Source organism: Corticium candelabrum (genome assembly GCF_963422355.1).
Source record: "Corticium candelabrum chromosome 7 unlocalized genomic scaffold, ooCorCand1.1 SUPER_7_unloc_3, whole genome shotgun sequence".
NCBI classification, from domain to species: Eukaryota; Metazoa; Porifera; class Homoscleromorpha; order Homosclerophorida; family Plakinidae; genus Corticium; species Corticium candelabrum.
Genome location: NW_026912671.1, coordinates 1 through 16,201, shown reverse-complemented (window position 1 = coordinate 16,201; position 16,201 = coordinate 1). Strand labels below are relative to the sequence as shown.

Sequence of the window (16,201 nt, the reverse complement as noted above, 5' to 3'; positions counted from 1 at the left end):
TCAGGCGGTAGCACAAGGTGGAGGTAGTATCATCGTGTGGGGCTGCATGATGAGGAATCGTATTGGTTACATTGTGTTAGTCAACGAGCGCTAAAACACTAAAAACTACATACTCATTCTCGAAAATGCGCTAGTTCCAACAATCTAGGAGTTTGAACTACGTCATGGTGACGTCACACATGTGCATGACAATGTTCCCGCTCACCGGCCAAAAGGTGTTCAAAAATGGCTCCAGCACAATGTCTACAGCTCTCTTAGTCCATGCCCAGATCAGTCACTGGATCTTGATCCAATTGAGCGCACATAGGTTTATCTTGCGCGTATTGTTCAGCAGCAGTCGCCACGGAACACGTCAGAGCTGGGGCAATGCTTGAAGACAGCGTTGAATTTTTCTCCAAGAAAGAATTCACACCCTTGTTGATAGCATGATTACAGTGCAAGAGTAAGCAATGTCATATGCTAGAAGAGGTTACACAGAATAGTGGATCAATATAACACAAATTTTGGTAAGATAATTGTAATTTTGCATGCCACTTCTTTAAAATGTTGATTTGTGTAATCCATTTTGATTGGTACTGTAGAACACCTTTACAACAAACAATAAAGGTTGAGTATGCTTGGGTCACGTCGTACACTATTGATGCTACCAAACTGCTGTCACAATGAATTGTGACAGGAAACGCTATGTTACCAATATACACTGCATACTACTGCCACAAAAACTAGTAGAAAGAGTAATATCCGAGCCTCAAAACGTCCCAACCAATCAAGTAATCGTATGACGCTACTAGTTGTTGTTAGGAGGAAAGGCAGTAACAATCAAGGCGATGATCACTCCAACTATGGTGATTGAGCCGATTGCAATGCTCACAAAGCTCAAAATGCGGGCGATTTTAGCCGCCTCACGACTTCTATAATAATTTCCGTGATCGAACCTGTGACGTGCCTGAAATAAAAAACATACATCCGGGAAGATAAACAGTCGAAAAGATATACACATTACCAAAAATGAACAAATTATCGCTGGAATTCCAAGAGGCCAAAAGCAAATAAGGCTAGCGCATACCGACAGGGCCAAGTAGTTGGAAGGAGCATCTTGAAAGACAGTCTGTAGATCGACGAGAGTTACTGGACTAGAGGCTACAGGCAAACGTGCTAAAAGTGGCACTTACAGTCACATGATGGGGCTCATTATACGCAAGTGTTGCCTCGGGGGCTTCAACCATCAGCGGTTTGGTATCTTCCATTCTGAAAGAAATTAACCATCGACAAACGAAAATATTATAATTGTGCTAGCGAGTCGACATCAGACCGCGGAAAATTGTACAGCGCGGCGAGCATGTCGTCGTTCATGATCACGCGCCGTTGACGCGTTTCTGCGCGCATCTAAAGTAGAATACTGCGGAAAGGATCGAAAGTATTGCCGAGGTAGCGTTAGAACATGGGAATCCCTCTTTGCAGCGTCCTAAAGGACATACTACCATCCAAACGCATGCGTCGTCGTCGATATTGTCGACGGCATTAGCGCAGTCGCCGTTCGCCTTAAGAAAATTATATGTATGACGCGATTACCTGATGTCTTGAGACAATTTCGACGCCAGACGCTGTTACGAGGAGCGAGAAAGATGGCGAGAAGTCGATCTCGTGATTATCAGGTGATACGCACACTTGGGGTTCGGTGTCGACGAATGGGAAATACGGAATAACGAGACCTGTGCACACGATTTCCCAAAAAAACGATTTAAATATTTCCAATGTAAATAGATTTATAATTAAGTTTAGATTCTCGGGTACTTTCCCAAAGAATTTTGACCAAGCGAGTCTGTCTACTTCTACGTTGGCATGCCAACCATGCATCTGCGATACATACAAAGCTCTGAGACCAACTGTACAGCTATTTTCCAACTAATAGAAGAACATTAGTTTGTGTCAATTTGTGTAACTGTGAGCTATTACAAAAGTTTTTGTGAATGTCCATTTTCTGGATTGTGTGTTGCTGTCAGTTTGTTTTAGGACCGAAAGAGACCGCTAGCTGGCTGCGATTATGAATCACCATTAGTAAATAAGAAACTTGTAAAGATTAAGTTTGATTTGTAAATTACACGTATAAATTGTGTTAACCGCTTTCGGACGTTTATCTTCCATCACACCACTAGAAAACAATGACGCACAGGTAATAGTGACAGCTTAGCAATGCGCATGCACAGCAGGCAGATATCTTCATGTGCATGATAGACCATTGACTTATTGTATTGCATAAGGCCAAGATAAAGGCAGCCCTTGGCCACTTGTAACCACTGCTGCTCAACGGTAGTTCAGTTGTCACGGCTTAGATATTGCGTGGGTATCGATCACTTTCGTCAGATCAAGTGAGACCTGCAAGCTCATCTATCTGCAACAAAGGCACGAATCACCGCTCCCTAGCTCTACAGTGATATATGGAAAAACCTTACGAGAAGAAGAGAGACTGGCTCGTTCACAGACTCTAGCTTGTGACGTAGCTCGCGTTAGGGAGCATACGAGTTTCATACAGGAACTGGACACCAAAAGAGTCCCGAAACTCTATGAACGAAACAAGAGCACGAACTGTTTAGAGGTGGATCATTTAGTAGCAGTCCATCTTTTGTAAATATAAACCAGATTTGCCAACATGCAAGAATGTTTGATTAACAGTTTGTAAGCAAGGAAACTTTGCCGATGAAAACTCTTGGTTATCAAAGGATTATTGAACCATTGTATAAGTCCATGTAATAATACAATTTGTGCATGTTTGGATATAAAGGACAGACAAACATATACATATCTATATATTCGTCTCAAAACCGAGGCGTTTTTTAGTAGCTTTTGCGCAAGTGCAGCCTCGTGTACCCAAGACGTTTTCGCGCAAGTGTAGCCTTTTGCACTCTCGTCTTGTCTATTGGAGCTCCTAATTTATTCCACTTGCAGCTCGTTTACATGACTAACTATTAAATATTTGTATGTAGTGACCATATACGCTGCTGATTGGGAGCTCATTTGACAATAGAAGCTGATCTCGCGTAGCCAAACCCGGAGCCCTATATGGCCGACCTCTTCGTCGTTGCATCTGTTTTCAAGTAAAACAGGTAAGCAACAGCATCATATATTGCACTCATCTTTTTGCAGGCAGCAATGTTTGTACTTTGCCTAAAATTCTCTCTAGCAGAGAATCTGACAAGGTCGTTGCCTTCCTCTTCACGACATCTGCAAATATGAAGGAGGTTGGTCTGTTCTTCTTCGCTTCAAACCATTTTGGGTTAGATACCTGGGCTCTTGCTGTAACTTCAATTGAATTCTGCTGTGCATCATACACTTCCAAGAATGCCTTAAAGCAGCAAGCATGGCACTCAGCTCATTTACATTAGTATAAACATCTCTTCAACAGGATCAGCAATGTCTGTTTTTGCTAGTAAAATTGTCGTCTGGAAAAGACATTTGTTTGTCTATTCTTAGATCTTGGCACATTTGGTTGTATTTCATTTCTCTCAAACAGGATATCAGCCTTGGCAATCTGTAACGGCATATATTTTGGAATATGCGATCCCTGCCAATTTCTCAGAGCGGGACAACTGAACGAGTTTTAGCGTGCCAATTCTGTCCGCCTGCTAATTATTCAGAAAGGATTAAAATAGTTGTGAAAGAGAAATAATTTATGACAAATTCTCAGAATGGGATACTCATGCAACAAAAATTTGCGTAGAACGTTAAATTACTTAAATGCTTACAATAAATAATAATCTAATCTGCAAGTGCGGAGAACGGTATATATATATATATATATATATATATATATATATATATATATATATATATACACATCTTCCTTTCACCAGTCTGCACCTGCCACTGATTATAACGTATGAGTCATTTGGAAACCAAAAGTGGGCGTGTCCATAAAAAGGCGTGTCCGTGCCATTGTGAAGTTTAGCCCCACTTTTCTAAAACTTATGCTACGCCCCTGCTTATATATCTAACCTTTACAACTAACAATAAAGGTTGAGTATGCTTGGGTCACCTCACACACTGTTGATATGTTTACAAGACTGCTGTCCCAATGAATTGTAATAGGGAACGTTATATTACCGTTACACACCTGCATAATACTGTCACAAAAACTAATAGAACAAAAAAAGTTATATCCGGGCCTCAACGGTCCTAACCATTTAAGTAATCGCACGACGCTACTAATTGTTGTAGTTGTTGGGAGGAGTGGAAGAGACAATAGCAATCACGGCAATAGTCACTCCAACCATGATGATTACGCCTATCGCAATTCTCACAAGCTCAAAATGCGGGCGATTCGAGCGGCGTCAAGACCTTCATAAATGTTTCCGCGATGAAACATGTTTCGTGTCTGAAACAAAGTAGAAAACATACATCCGGGATGATAAACATTCGAATAGATATACACATTACCAAACATGAATATATTATCGCCGCAATTCCAAGAGGCGAAAAGCAGAACAATCAAGTGCATATCGACAGGGTCAGGTAATCAGAAGGAGCATTTTGATAAATAGTCTGTAGATCGAAGAGAGTTGTTGGAGTAGAGGCTACAGACAAACGTGCTAGAAAGTTGCACTTACAGTTACGTGATAGAGCTCATAATTTGGGAGTGTTACATCCGGGGCTTTAACTAACAACGGTTTGGCATCTTGCATTCTGAAAGAAATTAAACGTCGACGAACGAAAATATTATAATTGTGCTAGCGAGTCGACATCAGACGGCGGCTAATCGTACCGTGCGGCAGAGCATGTCGTCGTCACTTTATCAAACACCGTTTACGCGTTTATGCGGCGTATCTAAAGTAGAAGACTGCGGAAAATATCGACAGTATAGCCGAGGTAGCGTTAGAAGATGCAAATCCCTTGTTGCAGCGTCCTAAAGGACATACTGCTGTGCAGACGCATGCGTCGTCGTCGATACCGTCGACAGCATTAGCGCAGTCGCCGTTCGCGTTGAATAAATTGTATGTATAACGCGATTACCTGATGTCTTGAGACAATTTCGACGCCAGACGCGGTTACAACAAGTGAAGGAAATCGCGATAGGTGGAGAGTAGTCGATCTTGTGATTATCAGGTGATACGGACACTTGGAGTTCGGTGTCGACGAATACAGAGATTTGTGCACACCATTTCCCAAAAAATCTTTTAAATATCTCCAATATATAAATTTTATATTTAATTTTAATTTTTTGGGTACTTTCCGTAGAAAAGAGCACGCGAGTCCATTTAACTTTACGTTGGTATGGCAACCATGCAGCTGCGATACATACAAGGCACTGAGACCAACTGTAGAGCTATTTTTCCGACTTATAGAATAACATCAGTTTGTATCAGTTTGTGCAACTGCGAGCTATTACAAGAAATTTATGAATGTTCATTTTATGGATTGTGTGCTGTTGTCAGTTTGTTTTAGGACCGAATGAGACGGCTAATTGGCTGTTGATCATGAGTCACAATTATTAATTGAGAAACTCCCAAAGATACAGTTTGATTTGTAAAGTATAGGTATGTATTGTGCTAACAGCTTTTCTATGTTTTTGTTCCACCAAAGCCCTAGAAAATGATGACGCACATGTAATAGGGACAGCTTATCAATGCGCATGCACGGTAGGCAGATATCTTCATATGAATGATAGACCATTGATCTATTGGACTGCATACGGCAAACAGTAAGGCAGCCCCTTGGCCATTTGTATCTACTTCTGGTCAACAGTAGTTCAGTTGTCACGGCATAGATATTGGGTGGGTATCGATCACTTCCGTCAGATCAAATGAGAACTGCAAGCTCATCCATCAGCAACAAAGGCACGAATCACCGCTCCCTAACTCTAGAGTGACATACGGGAAAACCTCACGGGACGAAGAGAGACTGACTCGTTCACAGGCTCTAGCTTGTGACCTCGCTCGCTTTAGGGAGCTTAAGAGTTTCATGCATACAGGAACTTGACACCAAAGAAGTCCCGAAAATCTATAAACGAAACAAGAGCACGGTAGCAGTATAGTATATATACATCATCCTTATGCATTCAGTCTCCATCTGCCATTGATTATAATGTATCAGTCAATTAGAACCAAAAAGTGGGCGTTTACATAAAAAGTGACACATGAACATAAAAGTAGGCGTGTCCTTGCCATTGTGAAGTTTAGCCCCCTATTTCTGGAGGTTACGCTACACCCCTGCGTACATAACACCTACCTTTACAACAAGCAATAAAGGTTGAGTATGCTTGGGTCACGGGACACAATGTTGACAGGTTTACAAAACTGCTGTCACAATGAATTGTTGTCACTATACACCTGCATATTGCTGCCACCCAAAACTAATAGAACAAAAGTAATATCCAGGCCTCGACGTTCCCAGCCAATCAAGTAATCGTACGACAATGCTAGTTGTTGTTGTTGTTGGAAGAAGCAGAAGAGACAATAACAATCACGGCGATGGTCACTCCAACCATGATCATTACGCCGATCGCAATGCTCACAAAGCTCAAAATGCGGGCGATTCGAGCCGCGTCACGACCTTCAGAAACGTTTCCGCGATTGAACATGTCACGTGCCTAAAATAAAATAAAAACATACATCCGGGGAGGTAAAAAGTCGAATAGATATACACATTACCAAACATGAATATATAATCGCCGCAATTCCAAGAGGCCAAAAGCAGAAAAAGCAAGTGCATACCGAGAGGGCCAGGTAGTCGGAAGGAGCACTTTGAAAGACAGTCTGTAGATCGAAGAGAGTTGATGCAAGTAAATGTGCTAGAAATTTCACTTACAATCACGTGATGGGGCTGATTGGTATCTTGCATTCTGAAAGAAAGTAAACGTCGACGAACGAAAATATTAATTGTGCTAGCGAGTCGACATCAGATCGCGGTAAAATCGTACCGCGCGGCCGAGCATGTCGCCGTCGCCTGATCACGCGCCGTTTGGCGTTTTTGCGCGCATCTTAATCAGAAGACTGCGTAAAATATCGACAGTATAGACGAGATAGCGTTAGAACATGCGAATCCCTCTTTGCCGCGTCCTAAAGGACACACTGCTGTGCAGACGCATGCGTCGCCGTGGATAATGTCGACGGCATTAGCGCAGTCGCCATTGCGTTAAAAATATCGTATGTAAAACGCGATTACCTGATGTCTTGAGACAATATCGACGCCAGACGCGGTTAAGACGAGTGAAGGAAATCGCGAGAGGTGGAGAGAATTTGATCTCGTGATTCTCAGGTGATACGCACACTTGGGGTTCGGTGTCGACGAATGGAAAGTAAAGAATACCGAGATTGTTTGCACACGATTTCTCCAAAATTCTTTTAAATATCTCCATTGTAAAAAAATTATAATTATGCTCATTTTCTCGGGTACTTTCCGAAAGAAAAGAGCACGACAGTCCATCTAATTTTACGTTGGTATGGCAACCTTGCAGCTGCGATTCACACAAAGCACTGAGACCAACTGTCGAGCCATTTTTTCCTAACCTATAGAAAAACATTAGTTTGTATCAGTTTGTTTAACTGTGAGCTATTGTAAAAAATTTTGGGAATGTTTATTTTCTGGAATGTGTGTTGTTGCCAGTTTGTTCTAGCACCGAAGAAAGACCGCTAACTGGCTGTGATCATTAATTTCCATTAGTAAATGAGAAACTTCCAAAGATACAGTTTGATTTGTACAATACACATATATATTGTGCTAACAGCTTTTCAATGTTTATCTTCCACCAAATCCTTAGAAAACAATGACGCAAAAGGAAAAAAAGTGACAGCTTAGCAATGCGCATGCACTGCAGGTACATATCTTCATGTGCATGATAGACCATTGATCTATTGTATTGCATACTGCAAGCAGTAAGGCAGCCCTTGGCCATTTGCAACCACTTCTGGTCAACGGCAGTTCAGTTTCCACGGCATAGATATTGGGTGGGTATCGATCCCTTCAGTCAGATCAAGTGAGACCTTCAAGCTCATTCATCTGTAACAAAGGCACGAATCACCGCTCCCTAACTCTAAAGTGATATACGGAAAACCAAAACAGGACGAAGAGAGACTGGCACGTGCACAGACTCTAGCTTGTGACCTATTTTTCGCGTTAGGAGCTTGCGAGTTAAATACAGGAACCAGACACCAAAGAAGTCTCGAAAGTCTATGAAAGAAACAAGAGAACGAATCTGTTTGACAGTGGATGCTTTCCGAGCAGTTTATCTTTATAAATACAAAACGAGATTTCCCAGCAAGCAAGAATGTTTGCTCAACAGTCTGTACGCTATGACAATTTGCAACTCGGTCTTCAAAGGAATATTGGACCATTGTATAAGTGCATGTGATTATACCATATGTGTATGTTTGCTATATATTCGTCTCAAGACCGAGACATTTTGCAGAAAATAGTAATAGCATTTGCGCAAGTGCAGCTTCGTGTAAACAAGACGTCTTCGCTCAAGTTTAGGCTTTTGCACTGTCGTCTCGTCTATTGGAACTCCTCGTTTCTTCCACTTGCAGCTCGTTTACATGACGACCTGTTTAACATATGTGGGTAATGGCCAATAGGCCGCTGATTACAAGCTCATTTCACAATAAAGGCTAGTTTCGCGTAGCCAGATTCCTTTCCGTCGCGTCATATAGGCTACGCGAGACCAATTAAGTAGAAGCAGCCATCTGTGAAGTTTCAAAAATTGTTTTCGTTTGCATGGATCACGGGCACTTTATTCCAAGCACACACGACACCATCTGGGTCATCAACGTTATTTGGATCATGTCACCATGCTCCCAACCCTAGGGATGCTCCTACAACAAAAATTCACATTCGAGTACCCATATTCCTGCATGACCGACATCTTCGTCGCTGCATGTTTCCAAGTAAAGCAAGTGAGCAACAGCATCATTTGTTTATATTGGTTTAATCATATTGCAGGCAGCAATGTTGGTACTTTGCCTAAAATTGTCTTTACCAGAGGATCTGACAAGGTCTTTGGCTTCTTCTTCACGACATCTGCAAATATGGAGGGGTCTGTTCTTTTCGCTTCAAAACCATTTTGGGTTGGGTGTCTGGGCTGTTGTTGCAAATTCAATTGCATTTCTGCTGTGCATTAAACACTTGCGATGATGCCCTAAAGCAGCACACATGGTACTCAGTTTATCTAGGTTAGCATAAAAATATCTTCAACAAGATCTGCAATGTCTTTTGTTGGTAGTAAAGCCGTCATCCTACAAAAACATTTGGTTGTCGATTCTCAGATTTTGGCACAGTAAGAGAAGAAGGAAGAGTGGAAGAATAGAGACACTGAAAGCATGTTAAGTGTATCTGTTGAGTCAGAAGCAAAACCTTTCATCATAATTTCTTCTTTTCCTCTCAAAGCAGGAAGCCTAGGATCGAAATCTGTTGCTTTAGTGGTAGCCATGTTGGAAGAAAGCTTCACTTGTCTGATACGCAAAAATCTTGCGTTTCATAAATTAAGAGTAATACTATTGATAGGTTGAGTTGGTTTCTTCTTGCATTTTGGGCGTATCCAATTAAAGAACTTACATGTACAGCTCGTGCCATAATTATTGAGACTCTTTCGGACGGAACGTGTTATAAATAGTGCCAACACTTTCTGGCAGTTGTCTGCGAAAACAGTCCCTTGCTTTCAGAGTAAGCTAGATGATTTTCTAGATTTGTCTGGTAGACCAATGACAAATTTTGTGCTACCAATATTTGGTACGAACTCCAACGTTAATGGTATGTAGGCCAAAAGGTGTGAAACCACATGGACCTATACACACGTGACAGCTAGCGCACGTGGTGCGTAGCAACCTATTGTGGAGAAGGACTTTGCACGAATCCCCTACGAAAAACAAAACAAAACTAGCCGTTCTGGAAGCATTAGCGCCAGAGGCGTAATGGATTTAGCAAGAACCTCAAGTCAACTCTATCAAGCCATCCTACATAAGAGTTTGCAAACGCTTCTATTCCGATTGTTGGAGGCTGCAGCAGGTCAATGTACCAGCTGACTGGTCTAAAATAAGGAAAGATCTAGTTTTTCGTTAGCAGAAACGTTCACGTTATTGACTGGTCTGTCAAATCACGGGACCTAAAATAGAAAATTTATGGAGTTGAATGAAACGCGAAGTAGACAAGAAGCGAGCAAAGAATGAGACGAAACTGGAAGCCAGGACATTTAACGTTTGTAATGGTCTTAGGAAATTGATATTCAAAGCTATTTTACGCATTTACGATAGTAGTCTAGATCAACGTATTGCAAATGCCCTCGTGACTGCTCGCTCACGTGGAGTGTAGCAACCTAGGACTGGGCACGAGTTTAGTCTACATGAGCCCAAATACGACGAAAGTTACGATACAATTGGAAGGCGCGCTGACGATTGTCTTCTGTCAGCTGTCATGGGGGTGGTGCAGACACCTTTCCAATGTTAGACATCTAGCTGATGACAAAGATCTACCTCAGCTGCTTACTGACTCAGAATGGATGCTCTTGTATTCATGGCATGTGTTTCTCGCTATTTGGTAAGCTAGTTTGTCGCTTTATTCTAATTTCCCGCAATTTTCGGCAAGACTGCAACAAACCAGAGAGTCTCAATAATTATGACACGAACTGTATAAGCAATTTGTCTTCCAAATGACTCCATGCATAGACCACAAAAGAGCAGACACATAAATGAATGAATGCTCTAGGGCAGTAGAACAAGTACAGTCTGCAAATTTGATGTTGTCACTATTTTTTATTAATTAAGGCGGTGCATACTATCCTGGTTTCATTAATTTTAGCTAGTGCCTTACTTCATATACAAGTTCATGAAGGACCATCTCAATGACATAATTTGATTTCCACAATGTACGGCCTTCTGTGAGACCTCTGAATGCAGTCGCTTGAATTGATGACACATCTTTTGCTGGTCGCATGTGCTGTAATATGTTAGTTATTGTCACTAATAGACAAACCGTGGGTATTTTTTCCATTTGATTCTGCCAATCATCTGAAGGACAACAAGCTATAACCACAACTAACTCTCGTTCTACATCTTGTCTAGAGTCTTCTAGTAAGTATACTTTCCTAGTTTGATGGCATTCTTGACTCTGTACACACAATTAAGATATTCTAGTCAAGCACTAGCGGCAAACAAGCACATTCTTTGCTTAATATTGTCAGTTATGTTACATCTCAATAATAAAGATTTTTTTCCTGTTTGAGACAGAACAAGGTTACTGGAGCACGCAGTACAATATGTCGTGGCAGGAACGCACAAATATCTTTTTTGTACACAATCTCAGGACTCTTGCAAAACACTGACTATCTATATACTAGCACTTTGGAAAACGACATAATCAAAAAGTAAAACAAAGTACAGCAACACTGAGTGACTGGCTCTTTTACATCGCAGCCGCGAAGACGATAGAAACTGAGGACATTATACCTCAAGATGAAATTATGCATTCCCTTCTTACCTCTCACTACTGCAACCAGACTAGCTAACAGTTAGCAAGAATAAATGTTGATTTGGCTTTAGAGTCAAACGGTTAACAAACGCCAATGCATCAAAAGTGCACCCAAATGTCCACGCGGTAGGCAATGACGTCGCTAGTGTCACAGCCAATGAAAAGGTCTATTTGAATTCCCCGTCGGAAATATGATGGCGGAAAGGGTCTGGCTACGTGAGATTGTAATATGAGACTACTAGGTAGGCCACGGCTTCCAGTTCAGGTAGAGGTGTGACCTTCTACCAGCAGTAGGCAATTGACGAGATGGGCTCCTCAAATATTGAAGACCCGTGTTCGGAGAACAAATGCATTATGCAACGACACACAGTAGCCAGCAATGATTACTTAGCAATCATCTGACACAATCACGATATGCACGTTGTTTACCTTCCACTTGCAAAGACATGCCATTTATTCACTTTGCACGTGCACGTCATTATCTACTTGGCACTAGCTGTGCATAATCATTATTCACATTACAATTGCATAGTTTCCCAGAAATATAGATATTTACTTATGTAACATGTACCCGCGGGTGATACCAAAAACAATCATTGTATTTCAGCGACAAACGCATGCAACTTAGATAAACTCGCTGACACGAAATGATGTGGTACATACGGGAACCTACGCTTGCTCGATGAGAACTCATCAATAATTTTGAGTTCATATATGATGCTTGTAAGTATTGAAATATGAATTTAAAAATACAATCCTCTGCAAAATGTTTCTGCTTGGATCATCTGTATGTGTATGTCTCTGTCCGCCCTATGCAAACATGCACTTATGCTACAATCACACTTACAATGGTGCAATGTTTACGGGGTTATGGCGTTATATTGTGCATGAAGTCTCAATCAAGAACGAAACTTCCTGCAAACTAATGCATTTATGTATGTTGGCTGCATATAGACCGTTACGTGCCCTCTATTCGCTGCCAGATGTGCCATATTTCCCCCACGCTGCATGCACCTTTCTCATATGGTATCAATACTCTATAGAATTAGCTAATGTGGGCTTGACTATGTGCATGATTGTTGCATGCTGTGCTGTCGTGCTGCCGTTGTTTAATCAGGTGTACAGCTCCCATTCAAAGTCTCTCCTTGCCTATTTAATTCCTTGTTAATAAATGCTAAGAGCAAATGAACAATCTTGCTGCTGATTGGTTTACTGAGTGTACAAGTAACGCTGGTCAAGTCTGCAAGCTTACTTGCAACCAGCAACTCTCAGGTAAGACCCTCTACTCGATGGGTCGTCTCTGACAACCGCTAATGTTTTCCGATTATTGCAGGCAGTTGTGGTCACTGATTGAAATCGCCATGGCTTGCCGTTGTGCTATTGCGATGTTGGTGACGTGCTTGGTTTTCACACTGTTCTTGGCCTCCGACTCTCTGCCAGTGGATACTCAAGTTGAAGACGACCTAATAATGGAGATGCCGCTGAACATGACGGCCGAAGTCGAAAGCTGCTACAAACCGTGCCGCAACGGTTGCAGTGGAAAATGCTCTCGTTGCAGCCCTCACTCAGACAAATGCGTATATTGGTAATACTAGGAACGTAGTTGAGTGATTTTGGACGCATTTGAGTGCCGTGCATGTTGAACGTTTGTGTGTTGTGTCCTAACTAGCTAATTGGTCATGTTTATCTGTTGTGTTGCTCGCTGATTTTGATTGCTGCACTAAACGGCACGTTCTAGTGACAAATTGATAGTGTACTGTGTTTACTCTCAATCTGGTGCAGAACTAATTCAATTGCATAGTTTAATTTCGTGGCTTTCCACTGATATTAATTAAAACAAATCACGTGTTGTGCAACATGTGACAATGCGACAACTTGTCTTGTGTTGAAGTTTTAGCTGTCACTTGACATTGTCCAATGCACCACGTGACCAGTTGTTACGTTCAACTTGCAATGACATACAACCTATTCACTTTGCACGTGGACGCCTTTAAGTTGAGTTCGTCTCGTTGAAGTAGCTACAAATGATTGTTTTGGGAACTATCTGTTGGTAATACTGCGAAACAAATATTTATATAGGTGTAGCCAGGCTGAGTTCAGGAAGAACCATCTCAATGACATGATTTGATTTCCACTCTGTACGGCCTTCTGTGAAACCTCTCTATGCAGTCGCCTGAATTGATGACGCAACTGTTGCCGGCCGCATGTGCTGTAATGTGTTAGTTATTGTCATTAATGGACAAAACGAGCGTATTTCCTCCATTTGATTCTGTCAACCATGTGAAGGACGATCAGCCATGTCCAAAACTCACTCTTGTTCTGCATCTTCTCTAGAATCTTCTAGTAAGTATACATTCCTAGTTTGATGGCATTGCTGATTCTGTACGCAGAATTAAGCTATTCTAGTCAAGCACTAGTGGCGAACAAGCACATTTCTTACTTAATATTGTCAGTTATGTTACATCTCAATAATAATAAATTTTGTTCCTGTTTGAGACAAAACAGTGTCACTAGAGCACGCGATACGATATGTCGTGGCAGGAACATACAAAGATATCTTTCGTACACATCTCAGGAATTTTTGTAAAACACTGACTATCTATATACGAGCACTTTGAAAAACGACATAATGAGAAAGTAAAACAAAGTAAAGCAACACTGACTGACTGGTTCTTTAACATCGCAGCCGCGAAGACGATAGAAACTGAGGACATTATGCCTCAAGATGAAATCATGCATTCTCTTTTTACCTCTCACTACTGCAACCAGCCTAGCTAATAGTTAGCATAAAAAATGTTGATTTGGCTTTAGAGTCAAGCGGTTAACAAACGCCAATGCATCAAAAGTGCACCCAAATGTCCACGCGGTAGGCAATGACGTCGCTAGTGTCACAGTCAGTGAAAAGGTCTATTGATTTCCCCGTCGGAAATATGATGGCGGAAATGGTCTGGCTACGTGAGATTGTAATATGAGACTACTAGGTAGGCCACGGCTTCTAATTCAGGTAGAGGTGTGACCTTCTACCAGCAGTAGGCAATTGAAGAGCTGTGCCCCTCAAATATTGAAGACCCGTGTTCGGAGAACAAATGCATTATGCAACGACACACAGTAGCCAACAATGATTACTTAGCAATCACCTGACATGGTCACGCTATGCACGTTGTTTACCTTCCACTTGCAATGACATGCCACTTATTCACTTTGCACGTGCACGTCATTATCTACTTGGTACAAGTTGTGCATAATCATTATTCACTTTACAATTGCATAATTTCCCAGAAATATGGATATTTACTTATGTCAACCATTGCATTTCAGCGACAAACGCATGCAACTTAGCTAAACCCGATGACACGAAATGATGTTGTACATACGGGAACCTGCGATTGCTCGATGAGAACTCATCAATAATTTTGAGCTCATAGATGATGCTTGTAAGTACTAAAATATGAATTTAAAAATTCAATCCTCTGCAAAATGTTTCGGCCTGGATCATCTGTATGTGTGTGTCTTTGTCTGTCCTATGCAAACATGCACTTATGCTACAATCACACTTACAATGGTTCAATGTTTATGGAGTTATGGTGTTACGTTGTGCAAACAGTCTCAACTAAAAACGAAAATTCCGGCCAACTAATGCATCTACATGTGTTGGCTGTATAGAGACCGTTACGTGTCCTCTATTCGCTGCCAGATGTGCCATATTTCCCCACGCTGCATTCACCTTTCTCATACGGTATCAATACTCTATTGCATTAGCTAATGTGGGCTTGACTATGTGCATGATTGTTGCATGCAGTGGTCTCGTGTCGTCGTTGTTTATTCAGGTGTACAGCACCCATTCAATGTCCTTCCTTTCCTACTCACGCCTTGTGTTAAGAGCAAATTAACAAACTTGCTGCTGATTGGCTTACTGAGTGTACAAGTAAACGCTTGTCACGTCTGCAAACTTACTTGCAACCAGCAACTCTCAGGTAAGACTTCCTACTCGATGGGTCGTCTCTGACAACTCCTAACGTTTTTTTCGACTATTCCAGGCAGTTGTGGTCTCTGTTTGAATTCGCCATGGTTTGCCGTTGTGCTATTGCGATGTTGGCGATGTGCTTGGCGGTCACACTGTTCTGTGCCTCCGACTCTCTGCCAGTGGATATTCAAGTTGAAGACGACTTGATGATGAAGAAGATGCCGCTGAACGTGACGGCCGAAGTCGAAAGCTGCTACAAACCGTGCCGCAACGGTTGCAGTGGAAAATGCTCTCGTTGTAGCCCTCACTCCGACAAATGCGTGTATGGGTAATAAAAGGGACGTCGTTGAGTGATTTTGGACGCCTTTGAGTGCCGTGCATGTTGAACGTTTGTGTGTTGTGCAAGTCCTTGCTAATTGGTCACGTTTTTTGTTGTGACGCTCGCTGATCTTGATTGCTGCACTAAATGGCACGCTCTAGTGACAAATTGATAGTTTACTGTGTTTACTCTCAATCTGGTGCAGAACTAATTCAATTGCATAGTTTAATTTCATGGCTTTCCACTGATATTAACTAAAACAAATCACGTGTTGTGCAACATGTGACAATGCGACATCGTGTCTTGTGTTCAAGTCCTAGCTGTCACCTGACATTGTCCAATGCACCACGTGACCAATTGTATCGTTCAACTTGCAATGACATACAACCTATTCACTTTAGACGTGCACGTCTTAAGTTGCGTTGTCGCGTTCAAATAGCTACGAACGATTGTTTTCGGAACTGCCC

General features: G+C 41.7%; 2 long non-coding RNA genes across 2 annotated transcripts; both read right to left on the bottom strand.

Moving 5' to 3' along the window:
* Positions 1-637: 637 nt before the first annotated feature.
* LOC134197877 (uncharacterized) lies at positions 638-2,564 on the bottom strand. Its single transcript, XR_009972710.1, has 5 exons — positions 2,454-2,564; positions 1,573-2,392; positions 1,173-1,248; positions 1,004-1,108; positions 638-946 (listed from the first exon to the last, which is right to left on the bottom strand). It is a non-coding gene; the product is annotated as an uncharacterized LOC134197877 (long non-coding RNA).
* Positions 2,565-4,104: 1,540 nt separating this feature from the next.
* On the bottom strand, positions 4,105-4,683 carry LOC134197878 (uncharacterized). The gene is made up of 3 exons (XR_009972711.1): positions 4,605-4,683; positions 4,435-4,539; positions 4,105-4,372 (listed from the first exon to the last, which is right to left on the bottom strand). It is a non-coding gene; the product is annotated as an uncharacterized LOC134197878 (long non-coding RNA).
* Positions 4,684-16,201: the final 11,518 nt, after the last annotated feature.